The following is a 26,007-nucleotide window of genomic DNA, read 5'->3' as shown; positions in this document are numbered from 1 at the left end:
GACTCTAGCTGTGTACTGATGCAACATGGCAGGGTGGTGGCATATGCATCCAAACAGTTGAAAGAATACGAAAAGAACTACCCTACCCATGATCTTGAGTTGGCTGCAGTGGTACACATTGAAAATTTGGAGGCATTATCTGTATAGTGAGTAGTGCGAGATTTTCTCCGACCACAAGAGCTTAAAGTATTTTTTTCACCCAGAAGGAGTTAAACATGATATAGAGAAGGTGATTAGAGTTGATTAAGGATTTTGACTGTACTATCAGTTACCACCCAGGGAAAGCAAACGTGGTAGCTGATGCACTGAGCAGGAAATCTAGGGAATCAGCATTGGCAGCTATGGAGACTCAACGTTCGATCATGATGAATCTAGAGAGACTTGGCATTGAATTGATTGAAAGTAAAACTCTAGTATGTATCATCATTTTAGTGATGCAGCCTACGCTGCAAGAAATAATTAAAGCTTCTTAGAAAGAAGACCTAGAATTAGTAGAGGTGATGGATAGAGTGCAGAGTGGTCGGGGGGAGGAATTCAGCATTGTAGACGACGTAGCTCTACGGTTTCGCACTAGATTATGTGTTCCTACCGATACTGACATTAGGAAGATTATTTTGGAGAAGGCTCACAGATCTTTGTATACGGTTCATCTCGGCAGTATGAAAATGTACAGGGATCTACGAGAGTTTTACTAGTGGAGTGGTATGAAGAGAGAGATTGTCGAGTATGTAGCACAGTGCTTGACGTGCCAGCAGGTAAAAGCTGAGTACCAGAGGTCGACAGTTCAGTAGTAGCTGTTATTTATCCTAGAGTGGAAGTGAGATTATATATCCATGGACTTTGTTTTAGGGCTGCCGTCGACATCCCATGGCCAGAATGCGATTTGGGTGATAGTAGATTGGTTAACTAAGCCCGCCCATTTCCTCCCTATCAAGATCAGCTATCCCCTCAGCCAATTGGCAGAGATTTACGTTTAGGAGATAGTTCGTTCTCATGGAGTTCCAGTATCCATAGTGGCAGATCGAGACCCGCGTTTCACATCACGGTTTTGGAGAAGCTTGCAGGAAGCTTTAGGGTCTCAGCTTTCATTTAGTACAACATTCCATCCTCAGTTAGATGGGCAGACTGAGAGGATGATATAGATATTAGAAGATATACTCTGAGCGTGTGTTTTAGATTTTGGGGGTAGTTGGATTCAACTCATGTCGTTGGTAGAGTTCGTATATAATAACAGTTACCAATCTAGTATTCGCATGGCACCGTTTGAGGCACTGTATGGTAGGAGATGTCGATCTCCTTTGTATTGGGATGAGATGGGTGAGTAGCGATTTGTGGGGCCAGAGCTAGTACAGCAGGCGTATGATAAAGTTCAGCTTATCAGGGATAGAATCAGTGCAGCTCATAGCCGACAGAAGAGTTATACTGACAATCGCCGCAGGAGTTTGGAGTTCGATGTGGGTGATCACGTATTTTTGAAGATAGCTCCATTAAAAGGAGTTATGAGGTTTGGTAGGATGGGTAAACTTAGCCCTAGATTTATCGGTCCGTTTGAGATTTTAAAGAAAGTGGGGCCGGTGGCCTACAAGGTAGCTTTACCACCTACACTATCCAGGATGCATGACGTATTCCACATATCTATGTTAGGGAAATACGTCCCAGATCCTTCTCATATTATCAGTTATGGTGAGTTAGAGCTCAATGATTTGCTAGTCTATGAGGAGGTACCAGTGTAGATTCTGGACAAAAAGGAACAGGAACTACGTAATAAGAAGATTCCACAGGTAAAAGTTTTATGGAGGAATCACGCAGTAGAAGAGGCTTCTTAGGAACTCGAGGAACAGATCAGACAGAAATACCCGAAATTATTCCAAGAAGTCCATATGTGATTGAGAAATGTAAGTAAATATGTAATATTTCTTTTGCAGGTAGATGTAATATTCTAGTAGTAAGAGGTATTTTAGTTTTGGGGGAAATTTTCTTTTGGTATATGTAATCTCCCAAGACTTTAAATGTAGCCACGGTATTCCTCCGCCATAAGTGAGGGTAAGTAATAAAATAAGTAGACAATTTTGCCTTTATGGGATGATAGAAGGAAATACAGATAGTAAATTTTAAGGACGAAATTTTATAAGGAAGGGAGAATGTATTGACCCAAATATTAATAATGGTATTTAAATAAAGAGGAAGGAAGATGGAAATAGTAACAGAAGGAATAACCGATAGAAATTACTAGGGCCTCATCGATGACCATAGGGGATTCATTGATGAGAGTATAAGAGGACCTCGTTGATGAAGGCAAGATTCATCGACGAGGAAATACCGAGAGAGGTTTGAGCAGTCTGAATTTCGTTGACGAGGAGTGGGTTTTGTTGACCAAATTATTAAAGGACTCGTCAATGAGATGACGTGGCTTTTCGACGAATCCAGTCCTATAAATATCAAAAACCTAGATTTTTACTTCAAAATTAAGAAATCTCTCACTCTCTCTCTCTCTCTCTCTCCCTTTGGCTCCCTCCTCTTCTAACTTCGATTTCGAGCCGGATTTCCGCTAGTTTGGATCTGAAGCCACCACGATGCTCATGGGCAAGTTCTCTCCATATTTTCCTGAGCGGATCATCTGTGGAACTCCGTTGAATATCATTCCTAAGTTGAGGTAAGGCTTTTTAAGCCAAATTTGGTCTTACGGTAGTTAAAGGAAATGATATACACGTGAAAATACTTAAGTTTAGTGTTGGGAGTTTTCATTTTCAGAGTATTGAGCAGGAAATCCTACAGGTGTTAGACCAGGATATTTTGGGGGCTTTCTCAGTAGCCAGGTAAGGGAATAAACTAAAGCAGTTATTTTCCATACAAATTAATATTATAAAGGAAATGCACGTTTGGGAAAATACTGCTATTATGTTGAAATGTATATATATGTATGAGATGCCATAAATTATGATTTTAGAATACAATGTATGACTTTATACAACAAATGTGTGGCATGAATATTATTTTACGTGAAATGTATTACGATATGACTTTGTTACGAATGAAACATGTTTTTAGGAATATGAAATGTTACAGTACAAGTGATGTTGAAAATACATGATAATTGATTTATTTTTAGAATAATATATAGGAAATGATTTCGGTGCAAGGTCGTATATATTTATGAAATGTTCGGCGCAAGGTCGAATTTAAGAAATGTTCGGCGCGAGGCCGTATTTATGAAATGTTCAGTGCGAGGCCGTATTTGTGAAATAATTTCGGCACTAGGCCTTATTTATGAAATTAGGAAAGATGCTATATTATCGGGTAATATATGTTATCAAAACTCGGATGTTAGTTCAGTTCAGTTTAGGAGCACGGTATCGTAGCTTATAGATTAGATATCTATGATCGGATTAGTGCTAACCACCCCACAAAGGGGTGGGAGATGGATAGTCGATGTGGCTTTCAGTAGAGTTTGGACGTCCACCTGGCAATCTGGACCAGGGTGTGGCGGGCCCATCGTACTTACAGATATTTTTTGACTCGACAGTTGTCGGCCAGCCATTGTTGGTTCCTGCCTTCAAGCTGCACAATCCGTCATGGGGGGTAATACATGACATCAGCTAACTATTCATCCTGGGTATGTTTTTAGTATTATCAGTTATAACAGATGTTAGATGTACAATATGATTTATTAGAAAATGTGAAAGTGTATGATTATTTCACCATGTTATGATGGATGTTTTTAGATATATGAAATGTATTGAGTATGTATAACTGTAATAAATATTCATGTTGCCACACAGTTGTATTTAGTTTATTTTCCCTTACTGAGATATGTCTCACCCCCGAACCTAATTAATTTTTCAGGAGACCCTAAAAGACTGGCGGGTCGTGGCCGTCGTTGAGTGAGTTGAGCTTCCCTGCTAGAAGGGTAAGCTTTGATCTAGGATCAAGAGATTTTTGTTGTAAGATCCTAAGATCTATTTTGATGTCTTGGAGATTGTATTCAAATACTGTATTTTGGGAATGTAGTAGACTCTGGTATTATGTATTCTATGGTTTTGAGAATGTGATTTATATTTACTGCTGCTTAGGTTTTTGCTGTGATTCATAGGTGTCCTCGTTACCCACGGGTTCGAGTTGACTTTTCTATTTATTATACTTCATTTTATATTAATATTTTTGAGGTCGTTACAGAATCATTTCTAGATTCTCGTGGTGGTGTCCGTTCGTCAATCGGGCTTATAATTTACAAGAAATTAAATGTTGGCCTAATAATGTCTTTCAATCAGTTTTGGTGATAACAAACAAAGGATATTTTAATGTGGAAAGGTTGAGTTTTTCTTTCAGGAAATCAAGGATCAAGTATGGATCAAGTATAGATCAAGTATGGATCAAGTGTAGATCAAGTATGGATCAAGTGTGGGACATCAAGAAAGTTAAACTAACAAGTAATCCAAAGAAAAACTAAAGTATTGGCAGATAAAGCAAGTTCAAGCACATATTCAAAGAACTTCAAAAGAAAAAAGCATGAGAATGATCTCAAGCATGGCATATAAAGTTATTAGGAAATCCATTGTAAGTATTTCAAAGTTAAATATCGATTGAAATATGTTTTGAAGTTTTTCCTAGAGATTATGAGGACTTGAAAATCTAGTTAGGATTATTATAACAAGTTTTGATTAAGAGAGCAAATAATTTTTTTTTTCGGAAAACATTTTTCAGCAGCTTTTGGTTTGTTCAGATAAGTGAACTTTCTATTCAGATGACTGAAGTTGTAACTTCAGATGACTAAACTTCATGTTCATATGTATGAAGAATTATTTCAGACGTCCGAAGAATAAGCTCAAATGTCTGAAGATTTTCCGGGAAGAAACATAAATAGGCAGTAGCTGTTCAGATGACTGAACTTGACTCTTCAGTCATCTAAACCCGACTCTTCGGTCGTTTGAACTCTATCTTCGGTAATCTGACCCTGTGTCTAGTTCATTTTAAGGGTCTCAGGAACTTTAGATGACTAAACTCGACTCTTTAGTCATCTGAACACTGTTCAATAGGCAAATTTTTTAAAATTTAATATTTTAAATAATAGTTGCTTGGGCTCCAAATTTTCTAACAACTTGGGAAATTCCCTAAGGAAACTTTAGCAGCAAGGAAACTTGTTTGAAAGCCTATAAATACATGTTTTTTGTAAATCAAAATACACCAAGCATTGAAAATCTCTCATAAGCTCTCTTGCTCTCAAAGCCTCATATTGATCATCTCTTGCAAACTGAAAGTGTTGTGATTCTGATATTCTTGTTCATCAATTCCTAAAGTTAGATTACTGATTTCTCATTTGGAGAAAAGGAATTTGGTGAAATTCTAGTTAAAGCTTCAAAAGTGTATCTCATTCTTGATATCTATCTTTTGAAGTACCTAGTTTTAAATTGTACTATCCTGCTCTTTGTGTGAGCGTTTCTTGTACACAATCTTCTGATTATTTCTCTTGTAGATTTTGAACGATTCTAGGTTATTGCATCGTTGACCAAACAAGGGTATATTGTTTGGAGAAGGCAAGCTCTAGCCTTAGCCAAGGAGTGATTGTAAACAGGTGTTGTTCCACTCGGTAATGGAACTACTATAGTGGAACCCTTCTGTGTTTTTCCAAGGGTGAGGACGTAGGTTGTGTTGAAGCCGAACCTCGTAAAAACCTTGTGTCTTTCTTTCTTCTTTACTTATTATTTTCTGTACAATCTGTTGTTGTGTGCTTTAAAGTGCAGATTGCGGGATCTAAAGTTTGAATCAAAGGAAGACTCTTGATATTTAAAAAGTACGTTTCAATTGACCGTTTGTAGAAACCCAAAAGGGAGTATGCTGGTTAATCTGCAGAAAATCGTAATCAAGAGAAGTACATACAAAGGTTTTGTTCAAAGAAGGTTGAGAATATCTACAAGGTAGCTGATAAAGATTCTAAAATTCTGGCTTGATTGGTTGAATTGTTTAATTTGGTTTATTGGCTTGTGAATTTAAATTTCAGCATGTTGAAGTGTGATTGTTAATTAATTACTTTATTATTCTGGTGTCATAAGCATTAAAAATATTAAAAATGAAAAGAATCCAATTCACCCCCCCCCTCCCCTCTTGGGAAGCTATTCCAAATTTCAATTGGTATCAGAGCTAAGTTATAGAAATTCCTAACAAGAAATTATGAAAGGATCAAATGGCAAACATTGGAGTAGCACCCTTCGGTGAAGGCCAATCCTCAACCCGTCCACCAATCTTTTGTGGACACAATTATACCTTTTGGAAAAGGAGAATGGAAATGTATCTCCAACACATGGATTGGAAAGCATGGGAAGTTGTTATGGATGGAAACCTTATTCCCACTAAGATAGTTGATGGAAAACATATTCCAAAAGAAAAGAAAGATATGACTGACTTAGATTATAAAATGCTTCAAATAAATTCAAGAGCTATAAATAGGTTATACTGTCATGGCTTGCAAAACAGCTAAGGAGATTAGGGACAAATTAGAAGAAACATATGAAGGAACAGTTGATGTTAGAGACAATAGGATAGACATGTTAACATGCGAATATGAAGCATTCAAGATGAATTCTGATGAAACAATATCAAGTATGTACACTAGATTTACCCACATAATAAATTCCTTAAGCACGTTAGGGAAAACTTATACTACCTACGAAATGATCAAAAAAATTCTAAGAGGCCTTCCCTCCATATGGGAATGAAAGACTACAGCTATCACGGAAGATAGAAACCTCAAGACTACTTCTTTAGATGAACTTATATGCTCACTTCTTACCTATGAAATGGCCTTAAAAGAAAGAAATCCTGAACCAAAGCATAAAAGTTCCATAGCACTAAAAGCATCTAATCACAGCACTAGTGAAGAAGAAAGTGAAACAAGTGACTTCGATCAAGACGAATTAGCATTCATTACTAAGAGACTAGGAAAATTCTAAAGAAGGAATAAAATGTTTTCTAGAAAGTTCAATAAAAAGAAACCCGAAAAAGGAGAGACAAGTAGGAAAGAAAATAAAGGTAAGAATGAACCACCAATATGCTATCATTGCAAGAAACCAGGGCATATCAAACCGGACTGTTTGTTGCTCAAGAAAGACAAGAAGAAAAGAAAGGAAGCTATGAAGGCTACTTGGGATGACTCAATATCCAACGAAATAGAAAACGAAACAAGTGGACAAGAGATGGCTAATATGTGCTTCATGGCGAATGATGAAGAGGTAAATTCCTACTACTCCTCAACCAAATCTCAAAATAAATCTTGTGATGAGTCCTGTGATAGTTTGCCTTCTTATAAGGAATTACAAGCTAAGTTATTCTCACTACATAAAAGATTCATAAAAATTTCCAAGAGCAACATAACTTTGAAAGATCAAAATAAAGAACTAGTGAAGCAACGTGAATCATTCAAAGCTATTGAAGAAGAAAAAAATTCTTGTATTAAGAAGTTGGAAGAAAAAATAAATATAGCAACTCAAGAGTTAGGTAAAACTCATAAAGATAATTTGAATAAAAAGGATCTAGAAATAAATGAACTCAAAAAGGCAGCAGAGGATAAAGAAAAAATTATCTATAACTTTACCAAAGGTAAAGAAAACTTTGAAAAGACAATTGGACAGGAAAGGCTTCATGGGAAAAAAAGAAGGAATAGGTTATAACGGTAAAGCAAATAAAAGGAACAAAAAGTTATACATGGGATACTTTGTTAAGGAAGCTAAGTACTATGCTAGCACTTCATCAAACAACAAATATGAACACACCACTTGCTATATGTGCAAGACTAACGGTCATGTCATGTTTAATTGCCCGTTAAAAAGAAAGTATGTTAAAGTTCAAGGAGAATGGAAAGTCAATAGTGGAACTAACAACAAAATAAAGAAAATCAAAAGAATTTGGGTTCCAAAAACTAACACATAGTATCCTTCATTGTAGGTTTGCTTTAAGACAACAACGTCAACAGATAAATGATACTTGGACAGCGGGTGCTCAAGGCACATGATCGGTGACAATACCAAGTTCACTACATTAAAACAAAAGGATGAGGGATATGTCACCTTTGCCGACAATGCCAAAGGTAAAATCATTGGCATAGAAAAAATTGGAAAAGAACCTTCACTCACTATAGATAATGTGCTATTAGTAGAAGGATTAAAACATAATCTTCTAAGTATTAGTCAATTAAGTGACAAACGGTTCGAAATAATCTTTATGAAAGAAAAATGTGTTATCCAAAACCCTAAGAACAAAGAAACTCTATTTATAACTTATAGAATAAATAATGTCTATTGCATAAATCTTGAGAAATTAGTAAATCAAAACATAACTTGTTTGGCAGCAATGAATGAAGTAAGTTGGTTATGGCATAGGAAACTAGGACATCCAAGCATGGACCTACTATCCAAATTATCTAAGAAAAATCTTGTAAAAGGACTACCAAATACAAAATTCATTAAAGACAAGATGTGTGATGCATTACAAAAGGGAAAACAAGTAAAAACAAGCTTCAAAAAGAAAAAATATATATCCACCAAAAGACCCCTAGAATTCTTGCACCTAGACTTATTTGGTCCAACTAAAACCTTTAGTTTAGGAGGAAAACAATATGTTTTTGTAATAGTAGATGATTATTCAAGATTTACTTGGGTAATATTTCTAGCAAACAAAGATGAAGCTTGTAATCTATTAATAACCTTATGCAAGAAATTACAAAATGAGAAGGGCTATAATGTGACAAGCTTTAGAAGTGATCAAGGAAGAGATTTTAAAAACAAGGAAGTTGATCAATTTTGTAATGAACATGGAATAAATCATAATTTTTCAGCACCGAGAGCTCCACAACAAAATGGAGTTGTAGAAATAAAAAATAGAACTCTACAAGAAATGGCAAGAACAATGTTGAATGAAAATAATCTACCTAAATACTTTTGGGCAGAAGTTGTAAATACAGCATGCTACATTGTAAATAGGGTATCGATAAGATCAAAAATAGATAAAACACCATATGAGCTTTGGAAAGGTAGAAAACCTAATATTTCCTATTTTCATGTATTCGGATACAAATGTTTTATCCTTAACACTAAAGATAATTTAGGAAAGTTTGATGCAAAATCTGATGAAGGTATCTTCCTAAGTTACTCTATAAATAGTAAAACTTATAGGGTTTATAATAAAAAAAACCTTTACTATTATGGAAGCAATACACATAACATTTGATGAATCAAACAATCATGACAATAAAATTGAGAATGATGAAGAAGAAGAAGAAGATACTCCACAAAAAGAAGAAGATCTTGAAATAAAAGAAGAAAACAATAATAATACTCCAAATGAAAACCTTATAGAAAATTTGAAGCTTCCTAAAGAATGGAGATATGATAAAAATCACCCAAAAGAACAAATTCTTGGTGAAACATCAAAACAAATAACCACTAGAACCTCATTAAAAAAATTTTGCAACCATTATACCTTTTTATCTCAAGATGAACCCAAAAATATTAAAGAAGCCTTAAATGATGATTCTTGGATTATAGTTATGCAGGAGGAATTAAATCAATTTGAAAGGAGTCAAGTGTGGGAACTTATACCTAAACCCAAAGATAAATCAGTCATAGGAACTAAATGGGTGTTTAGAAATAAAAAGGATGAAAATGGAGTTGTTGTAAGAAATAAAGTTAGGCTAGTAGCACAAGGTTATAATCAAGAAGAGGGAATTGATTACGATGAAACCTTTGCTCCAATAGCAAGAATGGAAGCAATAAGAATGTTTCTAGCTTTTGCAGCCCATAAGGATTTTAAGTTATATCAAATGGATGTAAAGAGTGCATTCTTAAATGGATATATAAATGAAGAAGTGTATGTTAAACAACCTCCAAGTTTTGAAAATTCAAAAAATCCAAACTATGTATTTAAATTAACAAAAGATCTTTATGGTTTGAAACAAGCTCCAAGAGCTTGGTATGAAAGGTTAAGTAAATTCCTACTTAAAAATGAATTTACAAGAGGAATGGTTGATAGTACTTTATTCATTAAATCCAAAAACAAAGATATGCTAATAGTTCAAATATATGTGGATGATATTATATTTGAAGTTACAAATGAAGATCTATGCAAGGACTTTGCCACATGTATGCAAAAAGAATTTGAAATGAGTATGATGAGGGAGCTAAATTATTTTCTAGGATTACAAATTAAACAAGCTAAAAATGGAACATTTATAAATCAAACTAAACACATCAAAGATATGCTTAAAAAGTTTGATATGGACCAAAGTAAACCCATAGGAACTTCTATGAGTACATCCACAAGCCTTGATAGAGATGAAAAAGGAAAACAAGTAGACATAACACACTATAGAGGAATTATTGGTAGTTTACTATATCTAACTGCTAGTAGACCTGATATTATGTTTAATGTGTGTACATGTGCTAGGTTTCAATCAACACCTAAGGAATCTCATCTAACAGCCGTTAAGAGAATACTTAGGTACTTACTAAGAACACTTGATCTAGGTTTATGGTATCCAAAGGACACTGACTTTAAAATTAAAGTTACTCCGATGCTGATTATGCCGGATGTAAGATTGATAGAAAAAGTACTAGTGACACATGTCACTTCCTAGGTCATTCCTTAGTATCATGGTTTTCAAAGAAACAAAACTCTATAGCCTTATCAACCTCCAAAACTAAGTATGTAGTAGCCGGAAGTTGCTGCGCACAAATATTATACATGAAACAACAATTAAAAGACTTAAATCTAGATTATAAGACAATACCAATAAAGTGTGATAACACTAGCACCATAAATATATCTAAAAACCCAATTTCACACTCAAGAACCAAACATATAGATATAAGGCATCATTTTTTGAGAGATCATGTTCAAAAAGAGGATATAATTCTTGAGTTTATAAATACAAATGACCAATGGGCTGACATTTTTACAAAACCCCTAAGTCAACAAAGATATATACATATTAGGAGAGAACTTGGGCTAATCCATAGCAGGGAGGTTTATTAGAAAAAAATTACAAAATTTCGTTGAACTTCGATCGTCTGAACTACACACCCCATACAACTGAACATTGTAGCAAACAGGTTCAAATGACTGAACCTGTCTGTAACTTCAGACGTCTGGGAGCTTACTGTCTCTTCAAATTCTGGAATTAAAAATCTTCAGACGACTAAAGTTAATCTTCAGTCATTTGAAGTCTCGGGTTTTAAATATAACTCATAGACTAAAACCCTAATTTCAGACTTTTGAAGTTGGTTGCTCAACTCATCCGAACATCTTCCTCTCTATCTCTTCTTCTCCTTACTCAATAAAACCCTCAATCCGAAGCTTGTATCCCTCTTCAAAGAATCACTCCGCGAAATCTAGGGCATCCACAATCAAGTATCTCCATGCCTCGTATCAAGAAAACTGCCAATCGAGGGTCTGCATTTGGGAAAGATGCTCAAAACCTTGACAAGTGGCTTGTGGCACCCCGAGCCTGACTTTGTTATCGTACTTCACTCGGTACAGTAGATCCAATCCTAGGTAAAATTTTGGATATCTCATTTTTCACTACTGAATTTCCTGATATCCTTCCCTTATTTCATGCCATAGGATGGTTTGATTTTATCACCTAGCAACCCAAAGGATGTTATCCTCATCTTGTCAAAATATTTTATGCTAATATGAAAAATGAAAATGGGATTATTTCTTCTGAAGTTAAAGGAAATAAAATTTTGCTAATTTCTAAAATATTGTCTTCCATTTTCAAAATTACTCTAGGTGATTTCAACTATCCTATGTTTGCTCAATCCTGGATTCTAGAAGAAGGATTCACTCCTAAAATTTTCCTTCCAATGATCATGGACAAAGAACCTATCTATTTTGGGCATCCTCTATTATACAAACAATTAAGCTTAAAAGGCCAAATTCTACACAAAATTGTTGCAAACAACTTCCTACCTAAACAAGGCACTTTTGATTATCTCTCCTATATTGAATGCCTTGTCCTTTGGTGTCTTCTTAAAGGAAAGAAACTAGACCTAGCTACCTTAATCATTCGATGGATGTGGACCAAACTTGAATCCTCCTGAGTTGTTCTTGCCTATGGAGGGATTCTTACTCTTCTTTTCAACCATCTTCATGTTGCAAATAGTTCTGAATTCTTTATCAAAAGAACCCGCTATGATCTTTTCAATGAAACCTCCCTAAAGTAAATGGGGTATGACAAGGGGAGTTCATGATGGTACTTGAAATCAGGTAAGACTCAATATGCATCTACAACACCAACCTTAGCTGCAGCCTTAGGATCAACTTCAATCTCAGCCTCAGCCTCAGCATCAATATCAGCAGCAGCACAATCTTCTTCTACACAGGAACTTGGTTCATCTCATGATACACCTTCTTGGTTCTTATCATTCCAAAGGGATTTCTCCAGTTTCTCCTCTGAAGTACGCATTGGACTCCTGAATATTAAAGAAAAGGTTACCTCTCTTGATCACCGTGTCACTCACATAGAAAAGTATCAGGCTAGATCTTCTGAGGGAGGTGATCCCATGGATATTAGCTCCGCTCCTCAAAGTGGAGATGATGATAATGACTCTGCAGAAAATGAAGGAAATTCTGAAGAAGAAGGTAATGAAGTAGATACTGAAGAAGAAGGAACCCAAGAAGAAGAAGAAAAAGGGCAAGGAGATGGCTCTGAAGAAGAAGAATAGGATAGTTAGAAACTACCTACCCTAGGTCACTATGAAACTTTTTGAATGTAATAGAGCATCAGGACTTATATACCTCATATGTTTGTAATCATGATGCTATGAAACTTTTTGTGTTACATTTCTGCTATTTGTAAGGGAACATATGAATTTTTTTTCTAGATGACTCTTTGTACTGACTACATCTTGTTATTAGAATGACTCTTGATGGATTTTCATAATCCTATTAATCTTTTTAACTAATGACAAAGGGGTAGAGAGTGTTCTAAGTAAAGATAATAAGCAAGGATATATAAGCAATATCAACAATATCAGCAACATCTTACAATTTGGATAAATAAAGAATGAACATATTATGAACATGGATACATATGAACATATTATGAACATGGATACATGTGAACATATTATGAACATAGAATTTTGATTATGAACACATTATGAACATGGATTTTTTATGAACTACATAGCTAGCTACGTGGTTCCTTGGTTTGCTTATTAATGCCTATAGTAAGGGGGGTACTTTATTTCACATAAAACTTTTATCTTTACTCCTTGTTTGTCATCATAAGAAAGGGGGAGAATGTTGGCCTAATAAGGTCTTTCAATCAGTTTTGGTGATAAAAAAAAAAAAAAAAAAAGATATTTTAATGTGGAAAGATTGAGTTTTTGTTTCAGGAAATCAAGGATCAAGTATGGATCAAGTATAGATCAAGTATGGATCAAGTATGAATCAAGTGTAGATCAAGTATGGATCAAGTGTGGGACATCAAGAAAGTTAAACTAACAAGTAATCCAAAGAAAAACTAAAGCATTGGCAGATAAAGCAAGTTCAAGCACATATTCAAAGAACTTCAAAAGCAAAAAACATGAGAATGATCTCAAGCACGGCATATAAAGTTATTAGGAAATCCATTGCAAGTATTTCAAAGTTAAATATCGATTGAAATATGTTTTGAAGCATTTCTAAGAGATTATGAGGACTTAAAAACCAATTTAGGATTATTAAAACAAGTTTTGATTAAGAGAGCAAATCATTTTTTTTTTCTTGGAAAATATTTTTCAGCAGCTTTTTGTCTGTTTAGATGACTGAACTTTCTGTTTAGATGACAGAAATTGTAACTTCAGATGACTGAACTTCATGTTCAGATGTCTGAAGAATTACTTTAGACGTTTAAAGAATAAGCTCAGACGTCTGAAGATTTTCTGGGAAGAAACAAAAATAGGCAGTAGCTATTCAGATGACTAAACTTGACTCTTCGGTCATCTGAACCCGACTCTTCGGTCATCTAAACCCTATCTTCGGTCATCTGACCCTGTGTCCAGTTCATTTTTTAAAGGGTCTCAGGAACTTCAGATGATTGAACTCGACTCTTCAGTCATCTGAACACTGTTCAATGGGCAAATTTTTTAAATTTAATATTTTAAATAATAGTTGTTTGGGCTCCAAATTTTCTAACAACTTGGGAAATTCCCTAAGGAAACTTCAGCAACAAGGAAACTTGTTTGAAAGCCTATAAATACATGGTTTTTGTAAATCAAAATGCACCAAGCATTGAAAATCTCTCATAAGCTCTCTTGCTCTCAAAGCCTCATTTTGATCATCTCTTGCAAACTAAAAGTGTTGTGATTCTGATATTCTTGTTCATCAATTCCTGAAGTTAGATTGCTGATTTCTCATCTGGAAAAAAGGAATTTGGTGAAATTCTTGTTAAAGCTTCAAAAGTGTATTTCATTTTTGATATATATCTTTTGAAGTACATAGTTTTAAATTGTACTAACCTTCTCTTTGTGTGAGCATTTCTTGTACACAATCTTCTAATTATTTCTCTTGTAGATTTTGAACGATACCAGGTTGTTGGATTGTTAACCAAACAAGGGTATATTGTTTGGAGAAGGCGGGCTCTAGCCTTGGACAAGGAGTGATTGTAAATAGGTGCTGTTCCACCCGGTAACGGAACTGCTATAGTGGAACCCTTCGGTGTTTTGCCAAGGGCGAGGACGTAGGCTGTGTTGAAGTCGAACCTCGTAAAAACCTTGTGTCTTTCTTTCTTCTTTACTTATTATTTTCTATACAATCTGTTGTTGTGTGTTTTAAAGTGCAGATTGTGGGATCTAAAGTTAGAATCAAAGGAAGACTCTTGATATTTAGAAAGTACGTTTTGATTGACCGTTTGCGGAAACTCCAAAGGGAGTACGTTGGTTAATCTGTGAAAATCTTAATCAAGAGAAGTGCATATAAAGGTTTTGTTCAAAGAAGGTTGAGAATATCTACAGGGTAGCTGATAAAGATTCTAAAATTCTTACTTAATTGGTTGAATTGTTTAATTTGGTTGATTGACTTGTGAATTTAAAATTCAACATCTTGAAGTGTGATTGTTAGTTAATTACTTTATTATTTTGGTGTCATAAGCATTAAAAATATTAAAAACGAAAAGAATCCAATTCACCCCATCTCTTAGGAAGCTATTCCAAATTTCATTAAAGAAAAAAGGAAAATTGGCTTACCCCAGGAGATACGTCCACGCTGCTCCTACCACCGATCCATTTCGGTAGAAATGACGGCAGCGAAGAATGGAGCTCAACGGTATCTTCTGATTCTCGATCGGGCGAGAATCCGCCACGTAATTGGGGAGAGAGGGAGAGAGAACGAGAGGAGAGAGAAAGAGTTCAGTTGGGGGGGGGGGGGCTCTAGACTTGCGCATCCTAAAAAAACCTTCTTGAAGGATTTGAGATCCTTCAGGAAGGTATAAAATATATATAATAATAATAATAATAATAATAATAATATATTTTATGAATAAAAATAAAAATAACTTTTAATTATTATTATTATTTTTTTATTTTTTCTTTTAAAAAAAAAACTAAATTAATTAATTTTTTTTTTTTTTTTTTGGGAATCACTCCCCTAATCTTCTCTAGCCCTTTTTGGGTTGTTACAATAAAACATAAATTTATACATCTCAAAATTAACATAAAAATATACTTTTTCTCTTTCTATTTCCTAAAAATGCTATAAAACCTCGAGCTCTCTAAGCTCAATCTTGAGGAAATCTTAAAATAGATAAATTCATATTCGGGTGAGACACATCTCAGTAAGGGACGAAATAATATATTAAAACAACGTGTGGCTAACATGAGTTTATATAATAACATAATATTTAAAATTTGAAAATCATTAACATAATTTCTAAAATCATTCTCTGAACCTAATTAATCACATGCAAAAGATTTAACACACGAGATTACCCAATGATAAGGGTGATTACCCGCCCATACAAGTAGCACATTTCTGCTCTGATACTTAAGCACCCTAGGGTCGCTATTGAAGCATACCAAGGTACTCACCTTACTTAGTAAGCCCTCAAGTATTAGATTGATCTCGTACTCACACAGTTCAAACAAAGGTTTACCATCGAAGACCCCAAGGATAGGGAAATCTACCCGTCCATACATGTAAGTTCCCTATACTCTAGTACATTATGCAGCTACTGTTACATCTGAAATTACTAATGCACTCGCCTTTCTCAGCAAGCTCTTAGGCGAAGAGTATGTCTCGCCCAATCGTAAGATGTTCTACGAGCATAAATACTTCTAATATCATAATACATTATTCTTTCTGTCATTATTCAACAATTCACATATGTTCATGTTCATAACTTAAACATTGCATTGCATTTCACTTTAAGTGACTCTTTTCCATTTACACCGTTCACATTTCACATTTCATTTTCACTTCATTCATTTCCATTTTCATTTTATTTTATTACATATCCAACATTTTTCAACTGTTTTATCTAGCATCTTTCAACTGTTTTATCCAACATCTTTCAGCTATTTTACCCAACATCTTTCAGCTGTTTTACCCAACATTTTTTAACTATTTTACCCAACATTTTTCAGCTATTTTACATTGTTACATTAACACTCACATGCAGCATATTTCATATAACATTTTTATACTCTGTTCATTTCCTGTATATCTTGGATCTCATACATATAACATATTTTCACACAGAATTCCTATTAACTCATGTCATACTATTTAACAATAAAATTCATATATATTTCCTGTAAAATAAGCCAACCTACATTTAACATTCATATACTCAAAATATACCTTTCTTATTTTACATAATTATATTGAAAATATCTTTCACTTTCATTAGTTCTTTTTTCGCATATACGTACCTAATAAACAACCCTAAGGTCGGAAAAAACATAATTTAAATGCTTGGCATTTTAAACTTATACTGAAACATATACACGTATATATAACATAATTTATTTTCCATTAAATTCATAAAAATTCTGATTTAATATATATTTTCCCCCTTACTTGGTTTCTTGAACTACGCCAACAGGGACCCCAAAAAATACATGCGATGCTCACCTGAGCCCCAAATCAAAAATCCTAATTCCATTAAATTAACCCTAAATAAAATATATTTTTAATATTTCCTAGGCCCATAAATTTCAAATAAATAATTATATCCTCAAATATAACCAATTTACCTAATTTCTCAAATCTCACTCTTGCTTTGGGGTAAGGCCTAGAAAACCCCAAATTTAACTTTAGTCACGCCAAAACGATGACGATCATGACTAGGACCCCGTGGTGGTGCCTGATCGTTGATTTAACTGCAGATTTAAGGAGAAATTAAGGATTTATAGGAAATATACCTTTCCCTAGGAGTGGTGCCTACGCCGCTCCCACGATAAATCTGCTCCAGTAGAAATGTCGGTGGCAGAGTTAGGAACTTAAGACACCTTCCATTTCCCGATCAGCCGAATATCCATCGAAAAATGAGGGAAGAGAGATACGGAGAACGGAGAGAGTGAGAGACAAGAAGAAGACTAACGTCTCCAAGGGGCGCTATTCAAATGAAATTCTCCAATTTCATTCCTGAGGAAGACTTCCTCAAGAAGTCACTTTATGTATATATTTTATATATTATAACTTTACTTTTAAATATTATATTATATTATATATATATATATATATACACATTTACATATTACTTTATCCATATATATATATATATATATATATATTTCTATATATCCATTACATTTTTTTTTATCTAATAAATCCAATTTAATAATGTTTAATTATTATTATTATTATTATTATTATTATTATTATTATTATTTATTTTTTTCAAGATCACTATACCTCATGTCAGGGTTGTGCGGCCTATAGGCGATACTTAACTCTGGTTGGCCTACCAGGCAAGTCAATTTGAATCTCTATCAATCAACAATTTGACCCACTACAGTCTCTCCGGGCACGCTACTACTCTACCTCATCAAACCGGCCACCTCAACCCAGCTTTCTGGGGAGACTACAATCTGTCCTAGCACAGTAGATGGAATCCACACACTATCTTAGGTATGTGGTTGCACTCTGATATGAAATAGCAATGGTACCGTGCTCTACTGTCTAAATTTGACTGAATATTTCCACAGGGTATGATACTATTTAGTACTGATATATATAATTATCTTACTATTTTTACCATGATATTGAAATAACCAATACATTTCAAAACTAATTTGCATAATCTGTATTTCTGGCTGAATAACTGAATAACTAAATAACTGAATAACTGAGTATTATGGTTCTATAGTCATGGCATTCTAAAAAATACTATAAACTATATTTTCTGGGAACTGCATATGGATATCTTCTACTAGTATACTGTAAAACATGATATTTGTCAAATTGTATTAATACTTTACTAAATTGTTATGAACTCATGCCACACAATTAAGCAATTAAATTTTCATGCTCTAAAATCTATAACTCCTGTTGTAATAATAATAATAATATTCTGGAAAAACTGAATAATAAGGTGATATATATATATATATATATATATATATATATATATATATATGCACATAATCTTCTGATATACTTTCTAAAATCCCTAACATAGCATATTTCCCTTACCTATCTGAATGTTAGGCTGGCCTCCATTCAACACTCCACTCTGGCACCTTCGATGTACCAACCTCAAAAACCTGCATTTATATACACATATTTTCCAGTAAATCAACACACCCATAATTCTTGAAATTGCCTATTCATAAATCTTTTAAACTATAATTTACTTGGGTTCCCAAACAGATACTTGCTGAGGTCCTCAACCCATGACTAAATGCCCCAAAACACCCTATTCTTGAAAATATGACATCCCAAATTTATTTCACAAAACACCAGTATATTCTCATAGTATATAAAATCTGACCTCAAATAATACTGGTAATACTAAGAATACCTAAGAATCTACTTACCCTAATTTTGGAATGATTCCCAAACTGCTCAAGTTGAATTTCCACTCTAGTTAGGTTGTAGAGAATCTCTCTAAGATCATTGTGGTAGCTTTTGATCGTCGAACTGGGGAGAATCAGAGCTAGAAATTTAGAGAGAAGTGGGAGGGTGCGTTTGAGAGAGAGAGAGAGAGAGAGAGAGAGAGAAAGAGAGAGAGAGAGAGAGAGAGAGAGAGAGAGAGAGAGAGAGAGAGAGAGAGAGAGAGAGAGAGAGAGAGAGTTATAAAATGAATTTCTTGTCAAAAATTCATTTTAGGGCTATATATAAAATTTTGTCCACGTGGCCTCGTCGACGAATTTCTGGCCCTGAAAAACAGTCTCACGGTAAACTCTCGTCGACGAGACACGCATCCATGTCGCCGAGCCTAGGTAGGCCCTGCTATATCCCCCTTTAAAATTCTTTTCCCTTCTCTTTTCTTTATTATTTAATTCCAATAATTATTCGGGTTATTACAAGCACACCTTACGGGATGGTGTCTTGCTCTTCTGATGACACCACATGCCAAGAATACAAAGATATGAAATGAAATTTTTGTGTACAAGTTCTTCTTCAATAAGCAAATGTGTACAATAATAAAATCAATGCACTCTTGTATGATGGGAGTTTATGCTCAATAGAGTAATTGTTGTTTATCTCTCAAAAATATATTTATGAAATAATGTGAGAGATGACAATGAAAATGATCTTTAATTCAAATATGAAATATTCACTAAGTGTATTTCAAAATCAAAAGCCCAAAATAATATCTCCAAAAGTATTTTTCAAATATGAAGTGTGGGAGATGTTGGAGATTAGCTTATAAAAATATACACAATATAAGCTGTTGAATCTTGCAAAGGAATGCATAAAGATTTACTAGCTATATGGAGTCTTCCCAAAAATATTTATCAACAAAATAATATTGGAAGAATATAAAGCTTACCCTAAAAAATTATTATAAAAAATAAATGAATAACTTAGAGTATAAGCTTTTAGATAAAATGTATAAGGCCCAAAAGAATGAGTATTCAAAAAATCTTCACGTTGCAATAAATTTGCAAATGAAGAAGATGAATTAATGATCTCTTTCTAATATGGTTTTGCAAATGAGTATAAGAAAGAGAATGAAAAATATGTTTGTATGTGTGAGAGTAATAAAATAATTGCACAAATTATTTGAGAAAATTTCAATGCTAATCAAGTTGCTAATTAAGCTTATGAGTGGGCTATATGTAGAATTCTCAAAAAATTTGATCATTAGAGACACGCTGTGTGATGACCCAAAAAAAAAATATATATATATATATATATATATATATGATAATAATAAAATAATAAAAATGGTCATTTAGTTAATATCAATATATAAGTATTTTTCTGTAGGATCCTTGATTCCATATTTGATGCCTAAGAAAGACCTTGTCTTAGCGAGTGCTCAGAGACCATTGCGGCTCAGTCGCTCCCTGGAGGTCAGCATGGTCAAAATGGAATTTCATAGGATAAACAGGATAGACACTATTTGTACACGTAAATAAGTATATATACATAAAATAGTGTTTTGACAGACATAATTTGTCGAAATACATAATAAGATAATAATAATATAGGTATCATATGTGGGGCCCACAATACTATGTGGGGTCCACATGAGTCCCGGAGCCACAAGACACTGTTTATATACGTAAATAAGTACATAAAATAATGTTTTAACTGATATAATTTGTAGAGATATATGATAAAATAATAATAATATAGGTATCCTATGCGGGGCCCACAAGACTGTGTGGGGCCCACATAAGTCCCGAAGCCGTATGGAGGTTTTCACAAGTCTCAAAGCTATGTAAGATGCATAAAATCGTATAAGAGTTATTCGAGTTACGTAGGATCCATTCGGGTCTCGAAGTTGTGTGGGGCCCACAAGACCATGTGGGGCCCACATGAGTTTTTAAAATTTAAATTTAATTCTTGTTCAAAAATAAATAATAAAATAAATAAATACTTAAAATAGTTTATAAGTAATAACAATGATAATAATAATGACAATAATGATTAAGAAAAATAATAAAATAATAAAATAATTAATTAACTAATTGATTAATTAATTAGGTAAGTAGTTAATTAAAAATTTATTTAGTGGGAATGGTGGCAAGCACTCCCACATGGCCTCCATCCCCATCCCATACTCAACCCATACCTTGCCCATCCCTTGCCCATTCTTTAATTTAAAAAAAATAATAATAATTTCACCCATCTCCCCACATTTTTATAAATTCTATTTCTTCCCCAAAATTTTCCTATAAATAGGGAGCTCTCAACCTTCATTTTTCACAACAATTTTCCAAGGAAGAGAAGGATTAGTGAGTGAAAGAATTTGTGGTGGAGAGAGAATTTTTGAATAAATTCTCAATCACCCACTTTTTCCGATCTCATTTCTTAAAGATAACTATTGTGTTCGTAGCACACGGTAAAAGAAGAAGGTAAGTAAATTTTGATTATGTTAGTTTCTTTTAAATTCATACCCGAGTTTATTTTGTACGTAAATTTTAATTATGTCAATTAGTTCCACAAAATTTTCATGAGTTTATTTTCACGCATATTTAATTATACCAGTTTTATCTTTAATATACTTGCATCTATTTTTGGGTTAAGAAATGTTCCAATCCCCTCGGGTAAATTTTCAGCATTTCTTTCTATTCAAAAATAAAATTATATATATTTTTAACACAAAAATTGTGTGGCATGAGTTTATTTCTACGTTACATTTTTTATGTAAATATGAGTAAAGATGAGATTTTCACGATATTATTTTAAATTGCATAAATGATAATAAGATGATTTTCAAACCCCTTATGGCAACGAAAGTTCAAAGTTACAGATGCTCGGTACCGCAGCTTAAAGTTTATACGGATCAGAGTGCACCCACACTGTTTACAGAGTGGTTATTTATGTTAGTGGATTTCTCCTGAGTGCACACCTGGTTCCAGACCAGGACTTAATAAGGAAAATCTCACTTAAAGTTTACGTACGTTGATTTAGTTTGGTCGGCCAGCCAGCTAAGTCCAGTCTTCGGACCGCACAACCCAGTCATGGGGGTAAACATGACTTACGGCAAACAGGCCTAAGGGTGGTTTTTACAATATATATTTATACATATTTAATTACGTGTACAAAGTTACTGATGATTTGAAGGGAAAGTGTAAGTTTACGTGAAAAGGATCATTTTGGTGCTTAAATGACGATCTAAGGAAAACGTATAAAGAAAAATATATGTATGTTTATCATTAAATATTTTTACAGTTTTAAAGTTAAAAGTTTAATTTAACAGTTATAGTATATGATTGTAAAAATTTACTGTTAAAATTGATGACAAAAGTTTTATGCAGAAATCTTTAAAGTTATGTTTATTCTAAAAGCAGTCTTGAAATTATAGTATTAAATATTATTTTACGAAATTCTTTAAAAGCTCATTTTGACCACACACTAATAATAATCTTATTTACTTACTGAGCGTCGTCTCACCCCAATCATATTTTATTTCAGATAACTCTGAAGGACATGTCGGAAATCAGGCTTAGCAAGCAGGCTTAGCAAGCATGCGGGTGGGGATTAAAAAAAAATAAAGATTAATTAGAAATATAGTATGATTTCAGATATTTACGTTTGTGTAATTTTCTTCTTTTGAAATAAGTGATTGTAACATGAATAATTAGCGCTCTGGTTTGAATAAAATTGAGTTTATTTGCTTCCGCTGTAAATTAGTAGTAAAAAGTTAATATCCCAGGCCCCTCGGGGTCGGGGTGTTACATTTGGTATCAGAGCAATAGGTTATAGGTTCTGTAGACTTTAAAGAAATAATTTTACTAGAGCATAGGATATAGGTTCTGCATAATCTAATATATAAATTTTATCAGGTCATAGGTATAAAATATGATTTGGGTAGGATTGAGTAGTTTAGAATATTTATTTTAGTTTGTTATATTATTATGCGTTAATAATAGATTTATGATTTTAAAATAACATTTGATCATTATTTAAGAATGGATCCTAAAGATAGTAGCATTTAAGGAAATGAGATTTACATGAAGGCTTCCAAAGACAGGTAATAATTATAAATTCTCTAAGAAAAATAGTACTATTATTGAAGACACGTTAATTAATTTAAATATGTTATTTATGTTTGTAGAAACACGTACCCATATTGATGATTCATAATTAATTGTCAAATGCAATTAATAATTTAAAATTTTTTTTATATATAAATATAATAATAATATCTGAGATTTAATTATTTTTACTGTTGTTATTTTCACTAAATTTATAAGAAATAACCTATTAGACCCTACTGAATTTAGAAGTGCTACACATACAAATAGATATGAACAAATGGTCTATTATGAAATCTGAATTTACCCAAAATTTCTTTGCATGTATAAGTTGGATATGAATATGTATTCTTACATTACATATTCAGTTATCAACAAAACATTCAAGCTTGATTTAGGAATATATATTTTGACAAAATCTTTAATTTTTATTTTGTATTAGTATATAAGGAATTAAATATCATTTAAATATTACTTATTATATTTAAATTCAATATATATATAATCCCTTAGCATGTGCAAGTTAAATATGTATATCTATTTTTTTTCCCATTACATATTCAATTTCCATCAAGTATCCAAGTTTAATTTAGGAGTACAAATTTTGATGAAATTTTTAATTTTGTATAAATTTATAAAAGTTAATACAACTTAAAATTTTCTATATAAAAAAAAAAATATATATATATATACATATATATATTTTTTTAATGAAAGCAGTATAAAAATTTACTAATTTCCTTCAAATAACTAACCAATGTCAAATCATCAATCGGCTAAACATGCCCAACATTTATTTGATCTAATAATAATAATAATAATAATAATACTAATGTTAATGGAATATATATATATATATATATATATATATATATATATATATATATAAGGGGTACTCTTGTAGTTATAAAAAAAAAAAAGGGGGCCTCATGGGTGGAAATCATCGGCTATAGCTCACTTACCCCCGAAGCAAGGTCAGGGCATGAGACCACTTGGGCGAAGTGGGGACTCGAACCCGCGATCACATGGATGCACGGCCGGTTCCTTACCACTAGGCCACCCACCCAAGTGGTGATCTAAGGATGAAATTAATTATAGTTAAAGCATTAATAAAGATGTAAAAACATAAAAAGAACCTAGAATTTGCAAATTTTGCAATACGTGTCACTCACTCAATTTCCGCGACACATGTCGCTATCTCTCGATTTGTGCAAAACGCGTTGCTCAATATCTGTGACACGCGTCGCTCTCTCTCGATTCTTGTGACATACGTCGTTCTCCCTCGATTTGTGCAAAACGCGTTAATCGATATCTGTGACACGCGTCACCCCCTCTCGGTTCTCACGACACACATCGTTATCCCTCGATTTGTGCAAAATGCGTTGATTGATATCCATGACACGCGTCGCCCTCTCTTGATTCTCGTGACACATATCGTTCTCTCTCGATTTGTGCAAAATGCGTTGCTCGATATCCGTGACACACGTCGCTCTCTCTCGATTTCCACAACACGCGGTCATCCCCTTATAAAAAGGGTACGCCCTCCTCGAACTCTAAGCATCACAGTTTTCTATCATCTTGAACAATCACATTTCGGTTTGTAGTGATTAGCTCTTCCCAACTTGTCTCTTAGTTGTCTCATTACTCGAAAATGTTGCCAAATCACCCAACTCCCGAAGTTGCTGAGAGCAGCACTAGATCGTCGATTCAAAGATGGAAACCCGGTAAGGCACAGCTGGAGATTCTAGAGGAGGTCTTCCACAACAGTCAAGGGGAACTCCCTTCAGTGGAGCAGACTATCTTGCTTGCAGCACAACTCCGACAGTATGGTCAAATCGAGCCGAAAAATATACGCTTTTGGTTTGAGAACCGTAGGCGTAGGCGGGGATCAGTTGGAGAAGCCACTATCTCAACTACTGCCCCAACAATTCTCCATATTACCTCTTCCGCCACTACCGACCCAAGTAGTGCCCCTGCCATTCTTCCAACCCTCTTCCCTATCGAGAATATTCCGGCTGTGAAACTTACAACTAATATCTCACCAATGAGCCATATCCCTTATAATGGCAATATCGCAGTCACCACACTAAGGGTTTCGGATAATGCTGGCCTACTTCACCATTTCAAGCAAACCCGATTCGCAATGAGACTCATATATGGCCACCAATAACTCGGGAAGAGAGCAGCTCTTCCTCCTTCGCCGAACAAATGGGCGTCCTCTCCCTTTTTCCGACCCAAGCCGGCGACATTATAAGAGGTCAATTCTACCAAGAAAGAACCCAGGCGGTTAGCAGTGACACCACTAGTACTGCGATAGATGTTGACGTTGATCTAAGGCTCTAAAGGCCAGATCTCGTATATTATTATTATTTTTATTTATTTATAGGACATGTATGATATATATACATATATATAATTATCTTTTTCCACATCTTCTGAATTTCTTTTCCATTTCAACCTCTATTAGACCAACGATTCACATTTCAATTCCCAAAATAAAATACTTCATTAAATTGACCCTCAATCTATTCTAAGATTTAGTTAAATCGTTAATCAATTTACTCTTTCTAATAGTGTAACCCAATTATACAGTACTCATTTTAAATTAGCAAATTTCGAGGACGAAATTTTTATAAGGAGGGGAGATTGTGATGACCCAAAAAAAAAAATATATATATATATATATATGATAATAATAAAATAATAAAAATGGTCATTTAGTTAATATCAATATATAAGTATTTTTCTGTAGGATCCTTGATTCCATATTTGATGCCTAAGAAAGACCTTGTCTTAGCGAGTGCTCAGAGACCATTGCGGCTCAGTCGCTCCCTGGAGGTCAGCCTGGTCAAAATGGAATTTCATAGGATAAACAGGATAG

At 33.9% G+C, this 26,007-nt stretch overlaps 1 pseudogene; it reads right to left on the bottom strand.

Annotated features, from left to right (window-relative positions):
* Positions 1 to 12,044: 12,044 nt before the first annotated feature.
* LOC131167600 (large ribosomal subunit protein eL27y-like) overlaps positions 12,045 to 26,007 on the bottom strand; it is a 29,654-nt pseudogene continuing 15,691 nt past the window's right edge.

Source organism: Malania oleifera, chromosome 11 (genome assembly GCF_029873635.1).
Source record: "Malania oleifera isolate guangnan ecotype guangnan chromosome 11, ASM2987363v1, whole genome shotgun sequence".
Taxonomy (NCBI): Eukaryota; Viridiplantae; Streptophyta; class Magnoliopsida; order Santalales; family Ximeniaceae; genus Malania; species Malania oleifera.
The sequence above is the reverse complement of the archived record's forward strand: the minus strand, read 5'-3'. Positions and strand labels throughout refer to the sequence as shown.